The following is a 14291-nucleotide window of genomic DNA, read 5'->3' on the forward strand; positions in this document are numbered from 1 at the left end:
TATAGCCGGGCACTCAGAGTGGCCTATTCAATCATTTTAAAGAGCACGAATCTCTTCCTTACCTACTACTCTCTGCAATGGGCAGCTTCTCTGACCAAGGCTGAGAGTAGCACAGATCCTTGCATATAGACATACTCATAAGGCAGTTTGATATCATAGCCAATTCACAAAACAGAATCAAAGGTTTCCTCCTGAAGCCTATGGCTTCCCCAGGTTTGGGCCTTGTTTCCCACACCCCCTCCCCGCAAGAATTCTATCTTGTGGAGTTTGTCTCAAAGACAATCAAGAAAACAATGGGTTACCCCATAAACAGTCTTTCTGCTATTGCATCAGTGGGCACATCTTGTCTGGTAGGTCTATATTGTGGTTTCAGTGCTGGGTAAGACCACCCATGAGTTTTCTCCAAAGGAGCCCAAAGAACTCTTAGCAGTGCTCTGGAAGTGAGCCATCGGGGAAAGGGCTTCATAGTTCCAAAGTACGTGATGTCTTCAGCAACAGGGTCTTCCTATCTAGTGCTGGAGGGCAACCAGAAGCTATGATAATACTCTGTTTCATTTTTTAAGAGGCCTCATTGACCAATGACTCCTAGGTAGTTAACCTGTGCCTGGCACTTAGATTTTTCTAACATATGACTTTTAGGAATGCCATTGTACAGCCATGAGGGCTATCTCTGTCTAAACTCTCCTTTAAAACAAAATTAACTTACAAGTCAGTGGGGGTTCATGAGACTTCTCCATATACCTACTGTGGACTTCATTTTGCTAGTTCATTTATAAATGTATTGAAACAATTGACTTAGTGGTAGTGAGACATGGGTGTTTTACCTCCCTTGGTCTCCATGGAGAAGTTTGGATATCAAAAACAAGAGAAGGGGTCCAAAAGACATCTGAGTAGAGGCGCCAGAGATGTCCCTAACTATCTCACACTGGGCAGGGCACACCCTGAAGCAGACAGTTCTCCAGCCACATTGCAATAGTACTTACTAAGAGTGGTAAGGAAAGGACTTCCGGCGGCGGCGGCGGCGGCGGCACCGGCAGTGCAGCAGTAGCTGGTCCAGCTGAAGGGCCACCAGCAGTGGAACCAGGGCGACACAGGGACCAGTTAGGCCCTGTGCCCACGACCACTGACCTTCGCTGACCAGCCGGGCGGCAAGCAGCTGCAGTTGTGCTGCGCCTTTCCTGCACGGAGGCCACTTCAGAACTCAGCCTCCTACCAGTCAGGAGAGGTGCATCCATCTTGGTTCCGGACTCCGGGGATCGGACAGACTGAGGTACACAAACATAATCCGAGGCCAACACCGCGGTGGGCTGACCCGACGGGCATTGGCCTGCACCCAGGCCCTGGGCTGGTAGGGGGACCACCGGGGTGCCAACCCAGCCAGGGGGTTTTTTGCCCAGGCCTGCGCGCGCGCCGCCGCCATTTTGCCTGCAGGAAGACAGAGAGCTCTGGCAGGCAGACCTGTAACAGGCATAGCCTGAGACTAACAAATCGAGGGTCTAGGCCCCAAAAGGCACAGGACTGACCCCAAGGACTGGGCGGCTTGGTGGGCCATCTGTGAGTCAACCCGCCCAGGGGATTGTTAGCACAGCAGACTCTCCCGGCGCTTTCAGGGAGCGCGGGCGCGCACGCCCGCCATCCTAGTCACCTGGCAGACCCAATTAACAGTCATAGCCCTAGGGGAACTTTGCTCGGACCTTGGCCTCCCAGGCTTTTGCCTGGACTCAGGGACTGGGCGGCCAGGCTAACCTTGTGTGCGACAGCGCGGTTGGCGGATCGGCTGCCCAGCGGAGTGAGCGGAACACAGGGGAGATCACAGCAGCATACACCATCTGCACTCCCTGGGGGTGCACACGGGCTCCATCTGCTCCACAGACACGATCTGGGGCAAGGCCTCAGGCGGAAGCCCTCAGCTATACTCCCTCCGCTTCCGGATCCAGATCAGCCTGGGCGGCAGCACCACATCTCCAAGTCCTGCAAGTGGCTAGCTGGGCTTCCGGGAGGCCAGCTGGGAGAAGTCAGTGTGCTCCAGTGAATCCAGCGGGCCCCAGCGGGAGCCTTCAGGTGCCTGCTTTGGGATCTGAACAGCCTGGGCAGCAGCACCCTGTCTACAAGCAGTGCAGGAGATAAGCTGTGCACCAGAGGCCAACTGGGAAGGGGCAGCTTGCACTGGTGAGTCCAGCACTGACAAGACAAACTAACACCAGTAAGAACTAGATGGCAAAAGGCAAACGCAGGAACGTCACTAACAGAAATCAAGGTAATATGGCAACATCTGAACCCAATTCTCCTCTACCAGCATGTCCTGGATACCCCATCACACCAGTGAAACAAGATTTGGATTTAAAATCACTGGTCATGATGCTGGTACAGGAACACATGAAGGACATACTTAAAGAAATTCAGGAGAAAATGGATCAAAAGTTAGAAGCCCTTGCAAGGGAAACACAAAAATCATTGAAAGAAATCCAGGAGAATACAAAAGCCAACAAGGAGGAAATGCAAAAAACACTTAAAGAAATACAGGAGAACTTTGGTCAACAGGCTGAGGTCATGAAAAACGAAACACAAAAATCTCTTAAAGAAATACAGGAGAACTTTGGTCAACAGGCTGAGGTCATGAAAAAGGAAACACAAAAATCTCATAAAGAATTACAGGAAAACACAAACATGCAAGTGAAGGAGCTAAGCAAAACCATCCAGGGTCTAAAATCAGAAGTAGAAACAACTAAGAAAACTCAAAGGGAGACAACTTTGGAGATAGAAAGCCTTGGGAAGAAATCGGGGGACAGAGATGCAAACATCAACAGAATACAAGAGATAGAAGAAAGAATCTCAGATGCTGAAGATTCCATAGAAACCATGGACTCAACAGTTAAAGAAAATGCAAAATGCAAAAAGCTTGTAACCCAAAATATCCAGGAAATCCAGGACACAATGAGAAGACCAAACCTAAGGATTATAGGCATAGATGAGAGTGAAGATTTACAACTTAAAGGGCCAGCAAATATCTTCAATAAAATTATGGAAGAAAACTTCCCTAACCTAAAGAGAGAGATGCCCATGAATATACAAGAAGCCTACAGAACTCCAAACAGACTGGACCAGAACAGAAATACTTCCCGTCACATAATAATCAAAACACCAAATATTCTAAACAAAGAAAGAATACTAAAGGCAGTAAGAGAAAAAGGCCAAGTAACATATAAAGGAAGACCTATCAGAATCACAGCAGACTTCTCACCTGAGACTATGAAGGCTAGAAGGTCCTGGGCAGATCTCATGCAGACTCTAAGAGAACACAAATGCCAACCAAAACTACTATATCCAGCAAAACTCTCAATCACCATAGATGGAGAAACTAAGATATTTCATGACAAAACCAAGTTTACCCAATATCTATCCACAAACCCGGCCCTAAAAAGGATAATAGGAGGACAACACCAATACAAGGAGGGAAACTTCACCCTGGAAAAAGCAAGATAGTAACCTTTCATCAAACCCAAAAGAAGATAAGCATTCAAATTTAAAAAATAACGTCAAAAATGATAGGAAGTAGCAATCACTATTCCTTAATATCTCTTAACATCAATGGACTTAATGCCCCAATAAAAAGACACAGACTAACTGACTGGATACGTAAACAGGACCCTACATTTTGCTGCTTACAGGAAACACACCTCAGGGTCAAAGACAAACACTACCTTAGAGTAAAAGGCTGGAAGACAATTTTACAAGCAAATGGTCTCAGGAAACAAGCTGGAGTAGCCATTTTAATATCAGATAAAATTGACTTTCAACCCAAAGTCATCAAAAGGGACCCTGAGGGACACTTCTTGCTGGTCAAAGGAAAAATACAAAAAGAAGAACTGTCAATCCTGAACATCTATGCCCCAAATGCAAGGGCACCCTCTTTCGTAAAAGAAACTTTATTAAAACTAAAAGCACACATTGCACCTAACACAATAATTGTGGGTGACTTCAACACTGCACTTTCCTCAATGGACCGATCAGGAAAACAGAAACTAAACAGGGACACAATGAAACTAATTGAAGCTTTGGACCAATTAGATTTAACAGATATATATAGAACATTCTATCCTAAAACAAAAGAATATACCTTTTTCTCAGCACCTCATGGTACCTTCTCCAAAATCGACCATATAATTGGTCACAAGACAGACCTAAACAAATATAAGAAGATAGAACTAATCCCATGCCTCCTATCTGATCACTATGGAGTAAAAGTGATCTTCAATAGCAACAGAAACAACAGAAAATCCACATACACGTGGAAACTGAACAATACTCTACTCAATGATACCTTGGTCAAGGAAGAAATAAGGAAAGAAATTAAAGACTTTTTAGAACATAATGAAAATGAAAACACAACATACCCAAATCTATGGGACACAATGAAAGCAGTGCTAAGAGGAAAACTCATAGCCCTGAGTTCCTTCAAAAAGAAAATGGAGAGAGCATACATTACCAGCTTAATGACACACCTGAAAGCCCTAGAACAAAAAGAAGCTATTTCGCCCAGGAGGAGTAGAAGGCAGGAAATCATCAAACTCAGGGCCGAAATCAATCAAGTAGAAACAAAGAGAACCATACAAAAAATCAACAAAACCAGGAGCTGGTTCTTTGAGAAAATCAACAAGATAGATAAACCCTTAGCCAGACTGACCAAAGGGCACAGAGAAAGTATCCAAATTAACAAACTTAGAAATGAAAAGGGAGATATAACAACGGAAACTGAGGAAATCCAAAGAATCATCAGATCCTACTACAAGAGCCTGTACTCAACACAACTGGAGAATCTGGAGGAAATGGACAATTTCCTTGACAGATATCAAATACCAAAATTAAATCAGGACCAACTAGACCATCTAAACAGTCCCATAATGCCTAAAGAAATAGAAGGAGTCATAGAAAGTCTTCCAACCAAAAAAAGCACAGGACCAGATGGCTTCAGTGCAGAGTTCTACCAGACCTTCAAAGAAGAGTTAACACCAATACTCTTCAAACTATTCCACAAAATAGAAACAGAAGGAACACTACCCAATTCCTTCTACGAAGCCACAATTACGCTGATACCAAAGCCACAAAAAGATCCAACAAAGAAAGAGAACTTCAGACCAATTTCCCTTATGAACATCGATGCAAAAATACTCAATAAAATTCTTGCCAACCGAATCCAAGAACACATCAAAATGATCATCCACCATGATCAAGTAGGCTTTATCCCGGGAATGCAGGGTTGGTTCAATATACGGAAATCCATCAATACAATCCACTACATAAACAAACTCAAAGAACAAAACCACATGGTCATTTCATTGGATGCTGAAAAAGCATTTGACAAAATTCAGCATCCCTTCATGCTTAAAGTCTTGGAGAGAACAGGAATTCAAGGCCCATACCTAAACATAGTAAAAGCAATATACAGCAAACCGGTAGCCAGCATCAAACTAAATGGAGAGAAACTTGAAGCAATCCCACTGAAATCAGGGACCAGACAAGGCTGCCCCCTTTCTCCTTATCTTTTCAATATTGTACTTGAGGTACTAGCTCGGGCAATTCGACAACATAAGGAGGTCAAAGGGATACAAATTGGAAAGGAAGAAGTCAAACTATCATTATTTGCAGATGACATGATCGTCTACCTAAGTGACCCAAAGAACTCCACTAGAGAGCTCCTACAGCTGATAAACAACTTCAGCAAAGTGGCAGGTTATAAAATCAACTCAAGCAAATCAGTGGCCTTCCTATACTCAAAGGATAAGCAGGCTGAGAAAGAAATTAGGGAAATGACCCCCTTTACAATAGCCACAAACAGTATAAAGTATCTTGGGGTGACTCTTACCAAACGTGTGAAAGACCTGTATGACAAGAACTTCAAGACTCTGAAGAAGGAAATGGAAGAAGACCTCAAAAAATGGGAAAACCTCCCATGCTCATGGATCGGTAGAATCAATGTAGTTAAAATGGCCATTTTGCCTAAAGCACTATACAGATTCAATGCAATACCCATCAAAATCCCAACTCAATTCTTCACAGAGTTAGAAAGAGCAATTATCAAATTCATCTGGAACAACAAAAAACCCAGGATAGCTAAAACTATTCTCAGCAACAAAAGAAAATCTGGGGGAATCAGTATCCCTGACCTCAAGCAATACTACAGAGCAATAGTGTTAAAAACTGCATGGTATTGGTACAGTGACAGGCAGGAGGATCAATGGAACAGGATTGAAGATCCAGAAATGAACCCACACACCTATGGCCACTTGATCCTCGACAAAGAGGCTGAAAACATCCAATGGAAAAAAGATAGCCTTTTCAACAAATGGTGCTGGTTCAACTGGAGGTCAGCATGCAGAAGAATGCGAATTGATCCATCCTTGTCTCCTTGTACTAAGCTCAAATCCAAATGGATCAAGGACCTCCACATAAAGCCAGACACTCTGAAGCTAATAGAAAAGAAACTGGGGAAGACCCTTGAGGACATCGGTACAGGGAGAAAGTTTCTGAACAGAACACCAATAGCGTATGCTCTAAGAGCAAGAATTGACAAATGGGACCTCATAAGGTTACAGAGTTTCTGTAAGGCAAAGGACACCATCAAGAGGACAGATCGGCAACCAACAAATTGGGAAAAGATCTTCACCAATCCTACATCAGATAGAGGGCTAATATCCAATATATATAAAGAACTCAAGAAGTTAGACTCCAGAAAACCGAACAACCCTATTAAAAAATGGGGTACAGAGTTAAACAAAGAATTCTCACCTGAAGAACTTCGGATGGCAGAGAAGCATCTTAAAAAATGCTCAACTTCATTAGTCATTAGGGAAATGCAAATCAAAACAACCCTAAGATTTCATCTTACACCAGTCAGAATGGCTAAGATTAAAAATTCAGGAGACAGCAGGTGTTGGAGAGGATGTGGAGAAAGAGGAACACTCCTCCACTGCTGGTGGGGTTTCAAATTGGTACAACCACTCTGGAAATCAGTCTGGCGGTTCCTCTGAAAACTGGGCACCTCACTTCCAGAAGATCCTGCTATACCACTCCTGGGCATATACCCAGAGGATTCCCCACCATGTAATAAGGATACATGCTCTACTATGTTCATAGCAGCCCTATTTATAATTGCCAGATGCTGGAAAGAACCCAGGTATCCCTCAACAGAAGAGTGGATACAAAAAATGTGGTATATCTACACAATGGAGTACTATTCAGCCATTAGAAACAATGAATTCATGAAATTCTTAGGCAAATGGATGGAGCTAGAGAACATCATACTAAGTGAGGTAACCCAGACTCAAAAGGTGAATCATGGTATGCACTCACTAATAAGTGGTTATTAACCTAGAAAACTGGAATACCCAAAACATAATCCACACATCAAATGAGATACAAGAAGAAAGGAGGAGTGGCCCCTGGTTCTGGAAAGACTCAGTGAAACAGTATTCGGCAAAACCAGAACGGGGAAGTGGGAAGGGGTGGGAGGGAGGACAGGGGAAGAGAAGGGGGCTTACGGGACTTTCGGGGGAGTGGGGGGGCTAGAAAAGGGGAAATCATTTGAAATGTAAATAAATTATATCTAATAAAAAAATAATTTAAAAAATAAAAAAGAGTGGTCAGGAGAGGTTCAGGACATCAGGGTTAGTGCTAACGACTCTGCCCATGCCAAGCCATACCCATTGTTGAACATTGTGAAGATGTATTTCCTTTTTCATGTGTATTGATGTTTTTCCCGAGTGTACGTCTGTGCACCACATGAGTGCAGTGTACATGGTGGCTGGAGGAGGGTATTTGGTCCTTCAGCACTGGCATTTCAGGTGGTGGCTGCCCACCATGGGGATGCTGGCACACATGCAGGTCCTCGGGATGAGCAACGAGAGACCTTAACCACTCATCTGGGTTTCCAGTCACCAATTTTTTTTAACTTCTATTTTATGGAAAGTTTTAGACAAATCTAAAGTTACTCTTTACACTAGGTTTCAGACAGGCAAAATAAATCAAAATAAATAAATGATAAATAACCATTGATGAATATTAGCAACTTAGCAATATTAATTTTTTTTAAATGTCAGCAAGTGGTTAGAGTTTGTAGTTCTCTGAACGTAGCTTACAAACCATTCAGAAAGCTCAGCCTTCATTGTTTAGAATAGCTTCATAGCTTATTGGTTAATGGGGAATGTATTTAATTTTGGTTTCTTCCTAAGAAAACAGTCAGCTTAGGTACCAACAATGACTTTTGTGAGTTTAATCAATAAAGTTGAAAACCACTAATTTATTTGATGTTTGAATGCTGTAGCTCCCAGTTTTCGTCAGCTTGGCCCAGCAACTGCATGCCATTTTAAGAAAATGAGGCACTGTTTATGCTCTGAAACCACACAGAACTACCTTCTGTCACATTTATCTCATTAATGTGTGGCTTCCCGCTGATCTAGAAAGTGCATGCTTTCCTTAGAGTAGAGATTAGAAGATCAAAAGCTTCCAATTTGTTTAAGTAAAGGATAGAGGAAATGACATAACTGAAGTCACAGCCTTCCAGTTGGCTTTAGCCAGCGTTCAGGCTGAGAAATAACAACTGGATTTGCAGAGGGGTTGAATGGGGTCCTCAGCATATGTGTGTCAGGAGCAACTTCTTACTGGTCATTAGAAATGAGACTTCTGGTTCTGATTGAGAAGCAGGTATCTCCTGAGAAGGGTGTGTGTGTGTGTGTGTGTGTGTATGTGTGTGTGTGTGTTTGTGTGTTTATGTGTATACTTGTGTGTATATGTGTGTGTCTCTGTGTGTGCTTGTATGTGTGTGTGTGCATGTCTATATATGTGTCTTTGTGTCTGTGTATAAGTATGCATGTCTGTATCTGAGTCTATGTGTGTGTGTCTATGTGTGCATGTCTGTGTCTGTGTATGTGTACATGTCTGTATCTGAGTCTATGTGTGTGTAGCTGTGTCTGTTGTGTCTGTAACTATATGTGTTTGTGTGTCTATGTGTGCATGTCTGTGTCTGTGTCTATGTGTGTCTGTGTTCATGTGTCTGAGTTGTGTCTGTGTATAAATGTCTGTGTGTGTATGTCTATGTGTGTTGTATGTGTATATGTCTGTGTCTATGTGTGTCTGTGTGCATGTGTCTCTATGTGTACATATCTGTGTGTGTATGTCTGTGTGTGTCATATGTGTGTGTGTGTCTATGTATGTCTGTGTGCGTGTCTCTATGTGTACATATCTGTGTGTATATGTCTGTGTGTGTTGTATGTGTGTGTCTGTGTCTATGTGTGTCTGTGTGCATGTGTCTCTATGTGTACATATCTGTGTGTGTGTCTGTGTGTTGTATGTGTGTGTGTCTGTGTCTATGTGTGTCTGTGTCTATGTGTGTCTCTGTGTGTGTGTCTCTATGTGTACATATCTGCGTGTGTATGTCTGTGTGTGTTGTATGTGTGTGTGTCTGTGTGTCTGTGTGTGTCTCTATGTGTACATATCTGTGTGTGTCTGTGTGTGTTGTATGTGTGTGTGTCTATGTGTCTGTGTGCGTGTGTCTATGTGTACATATCTGTGTGTGTATGTCTGTGTGTATTGTATGTGTGTGTCTGTGTCTATGTGTCTGTGTGCGTGTGTCTCTATGTGTACATATCTGTGTGTGCATGTCTGTGTGTGTTGTATGTGTGTGTCTGTGTCTATGTGTGTCTGTGTGCATGTGTCTCTATGTGTACATATCTGTGTGTATATGCATTTACACAAGGAAGTGCAGCCACTGACACATGCACACAGAGGCCAGAAGAGGACATTTCACATCTTATTTTATCTCTCCCTACTCTTTTTAAAGACAGTGTGTCTCACTGAACCTGGAGTAGACCAGCAGCCAGCAACCCTAGTCCTCTCCCCCTGCGATTAGAGGCGAATGCGGTCGGCCGCACTCAGCTTTGTCGGCGGGCACTGGGGATTCGGACTCAGACCCTAAAGCTCATGCACCGGAACCTCCTCCCCTCTGAGCCCGCTCCCCAGCCGCTACGAGCTTTAATGGCTGGCATTGCTCAAGCTCTCAGGGAGTCTTACGAGGCTGACATGCCTACCTCCTTCTCCAAGACACAGAGGACAGTCTTGGTCAGAAGAGTCACTTATGCCGGCAACAGAGTGCTCTGTCACAGAGCTCAGTCTGCCCAACTCAAGCCTGAGTTCTTTCCCAGCTGCTGCATGAAAACCTCTTAACAGTTGCAAGAGCACTGTGAACAGAGGGTGGTCTGTGGTCGCCATGACCCCTCCCAGCTACTGGAAATGAGGTTCCGTACAGTTTCAACTTTATACAGACTGAGGTCATAAATCGTCCCCATCCCATTTATATATGTTTATCCATTAGGTATTCAGCATTACAGGTTCTTGAGGATATCGCCAGCCCACACAAGCATGTTCAGTAGCCCCACCACCCCTCAGGAGACAACACACAGAGCAGTCTACCTTTGCCCGGCTTTAACTTCATCCCTCAATTAATATACTTCACAGACATAATTCTGAACCTATTACAAAATACGTAATTGTTCTTTGGCCGAGCTGTATAATTTAATTGAGCCAGGGTATGTGTCTCCCTAGCAGACTAATCAGGTCTTCAGCTGTGGGAATATTAGCATTCTGTAGCAAGTGTCCATCGGTCTCATGATCTGCAGAGCTCTGGAGTGGTCCCTGAAAGAGATATAGTAATGGACCGTTTTCCCTGGTGCTCTAAGTAAGGTTAGGTTCAGTTAGAGATAAACTGAAAACACAGAACTTGCTAGTGTCTGCTAGGCTGACTACCCCTCCCCAAATCAAGGAGAAGTTTAGGGCAGACGGTTACTGACAGCTAAGGTAGCCTTTGAGGTCACACTACTGATAAACTTCATCAGGATAGAGCGTAGAGATGAACATCCAGTCTAACAACGTAAGCGTGAGAAGGAAGGCTAGAGCCGAGATGGTGTGAAAGGGAGAGACCTCAGGAATGTTCAGCCAACAAAGAGGAGGAGGGCAGGAAGAGGGGAACACTTAATCTGTTCTCTAAGTTCATTCAGTGTGCCCATCCTTCAAGCCATGCCCACCACACTGTGCCACGCCCACTGTTCTGCTCCATGCCTCCTGTTCTCCATTCTACTCCATATCCACACTTCTTGCCACACCCACCTCTCTGTGCCACATGCAATCTTCTGTTCCAAGCCCACCCTAATTGCCATGCCACGCCCACAGTTCTACGCCACGCCCACCCTTCTGTGCCACGCCCACAGTTCTATGCCACAACCACCATTCTTTCTACGCTGATGCGGAAACTCAGCTTTACAAAGCGGTATGCCAGTGTTCCTATTACAAAGTGGGCATCCATGCTTCTCACGGTTCCTGGATGCGGGGTGGTGGAAGAAGAATTGTATTTTCTAAGGTGAATCCCTCTTTAATATCACTGTCATGAGCCTACTCGCAAGTTTAAAGAGAATATTAAATGGAATTCACTTCACTTCCTACGTGGGTATTTATCTCATTCCCCACAGCCTCTGGTTTCGTGGATCTCACACTGAGAGAAATATGACTGCTGAGATTATTCAGTTTTTACTACAAGCCTGATAGAGGCCACCTGATTAGCCTGGGGTTGATCAATTTATAAATGGTTGGTACAGGATGGGTCTTCTAAACCCCACCCCCTCCTCACTTAAGCCTTCCTGGTCTGCATGTTCCTGGTGTCATTTGCTGCATCTCTATGGAGTGCTGCAATCTGTATTTCCTCTGAGTGCATCTGTGTGGCCTGTGAGGCTTTTGATGTTTAAAGGGCAGGATCCACCTGGTCCTCTTAGGAGTCTGGCCTTTGAAATTCAGCCACCATGTTATAAGAAAGTCCACAGACAACTGCAATGTACAAGTGTTCCAATCAACAGCATCCAGTGAGACCCCAGCCACAGCCAGCACTGCAGGTAACTGTTTTATCTTACAGTACATTTGGGGCTGTCACATTCTGTAGTTGTTATCTGACACCTCTGGCTAGTTTACAGCCCATGAATGTATAGTAAAATAAGTTGACCAAGTAGCTCTACGTGGCTATCTAACAGATCACAAAGGTCATACAAATGAGAGAAATGTGATAGACATCACTGTTTCTCAAAATTCAGTTCATTGAAAGAGCTGACTACCATATAAATTCCAGCCTAGTCGGTCCAAGCAGGGCTGCAACTCTCAAGCTCTGTCTAGCCCCGGGGTGATGCTCCGTGGTTGCTCTAAGGACACAGGTAAGAAGAGAGAGGATCCAAGCCCGTGAGACACACACCCAAAGCCATTCAATGGGAGAAGGAAGCCACAGAGCGGACCCTTACACTCTGGGGCAACGTGCATTGTTTCCATTCAGTGCCCATGCATTTAGTGAAGGTTAAGATGTCAACCATTGTTCTGTAATGTATCTGTAGACCTTCATGGGTGCCTCTGAATTTCCGTGGTACCGAGTCAGAAATATTCAAAAACACTCGGAAGAAAAAGAATCCTAGACACACCTCCTGAAGACATGATGTCTGCTTCAAGCAATGGCTTCCCTTTGAATGAGGCAGAGACTTCCTCCAGATGGAAGCTGCAGCGTGTCATACCAGTAAGGCAGTGGTCTCAGGCACAGCCCCTTTAAGGAGCCTTGTCTCCTTGTACTAAGCTCAACTCCAAATGGATCAAGGATATCCACATAAAGCCAGACACTCTGAAGCTAATAGAAAAGAAACTGGGGAAAACCCTTGAGGACATCAGTACAGGGGGAAAGTTCCTGAACAGAACACCAGTAGCTTATGCTCTAAGATCAAGAATTGACAAATGAGACCTCATAAAATTACAAAGTTTCTGTAAGGCAAAGGACACCATCAAAAGGACAAATCGGCAATCAACAAATTGGGAAAAGATCTTCACCAACCCTACATGGCTAATATCCAATATATATAAAGAACTCAAGAAGTTAGACTACAGAAAACCAAAAAAAAAAAAAAAAAAAAAACCCTATTAAAAAAATGGAAAACAGAGTTAAACAAAGAATTTTCACCTGAAGAACTTCGGATGGCTGAGAAGCATCTTAAAAAATGCTCAACTTCATTAGTCATTAGGGAAATGCAAATCAAAACAACCCTGAGATTTCACCTTACACCAGTCAGAATGGCTAAGATTAAAAATTCAGGAGACAGCAGGTGTTGGTGAGGATGTGGAGAAAGAGGAACACTCCTCCACTGCTGGTGGGGTTGGAAATTGGTACAACCACTCTGGAAACCAGTCTGGCAGTTCCTCCAAAAACTGGGCACCTCACTTACAGAAGATCCTGCTAATACCACTCCTGGGCATATACCCAGAAGACTCCCCAGCATGCAGTAAGGATACGTGTTCCACTATGTTCATAGCAGCCCTATTTATAATTGCCAGAAGCCAGAAAGAACCCAGGTATCCCTCAACAGAAGAGTGGATGCAAAAAATGTGGTATATATACACAATGGAGTACTATTCAGCCATTAGAAACAATGAATTCATGAAATTCTTAGGCAAATAGATGGAGCTGGAGAACATCATACTAAGTGAGGTAACCCAGACTCAAAAGATGAATCATGGTATGCACTCACTAATAAGTGGATATTAACCTAGAAAACTGGAATACCAGAAACATAATCCACACATCAAATGAGGTACAAGAAGAACGGAGGAGTTCTTCTGGAACCCTTGTTCTGCAAAGACTCAGTGAAGCAGTATAGGGCAAAACCAGAACACGGAAGTGGGAAGGGTTGGGTGGGAAAACAGGGGGAGGGAAGGGGACTGATGGGACTTTCAGGGAGTGGGGGTCTAGTAAAGGGGAAATCATTTGAAATGTAAATAAAAAATTTATCGAATAAAAAAAAAGAGAAAAAAAAAAAAGAAAAGGAATCCGAGACACACCTCCTGAAGACATAATGTCTGCTTCAAGCAATGGCTTCCCTTTGACTGCATGAGGCAGAGGCTTCCTCCAGATGGAAGCTGCAAGCGTGTCATACACAATAAGGCAGTGGTCTCAGGCACAGCCCCTTTAAGGAGCCAGTAAGCACAGCCTTTCCTTAATTATCTGCTGCTCCTTTCAGTCAATCTCCAGCTTTCCTCCTTGCTGCAAAAGCCTCCGACATTAATATACCCTCTCCTCCCCTTCTAGACAGTCAGCCCCATTCACTACATCAGCTTTGAACTTGTCAGCTGAAACAAGGTGACAGGGGCTGACATTACAGAACTCGATACAGTAAAAGTCAAGCAGCTATTCGTGTTCCACAGCTGGGGCGTCGCCGTCATAAAAT

This window comes from Apodemus sylvaticus, chromosome 5, assembly GCF_947179515.1.
Source record: "Apodemus sylvaticus chromosome 5, mApoSyl1.1, whole genome shotgun sequence".
NCBI classification, from domain to species: domain Eukaryota; kingdom Metazoa; phylum Chordata; class Mammalia; order Rodentia; family Muridae; genus Apodemus; species Apodemus sylvaticus.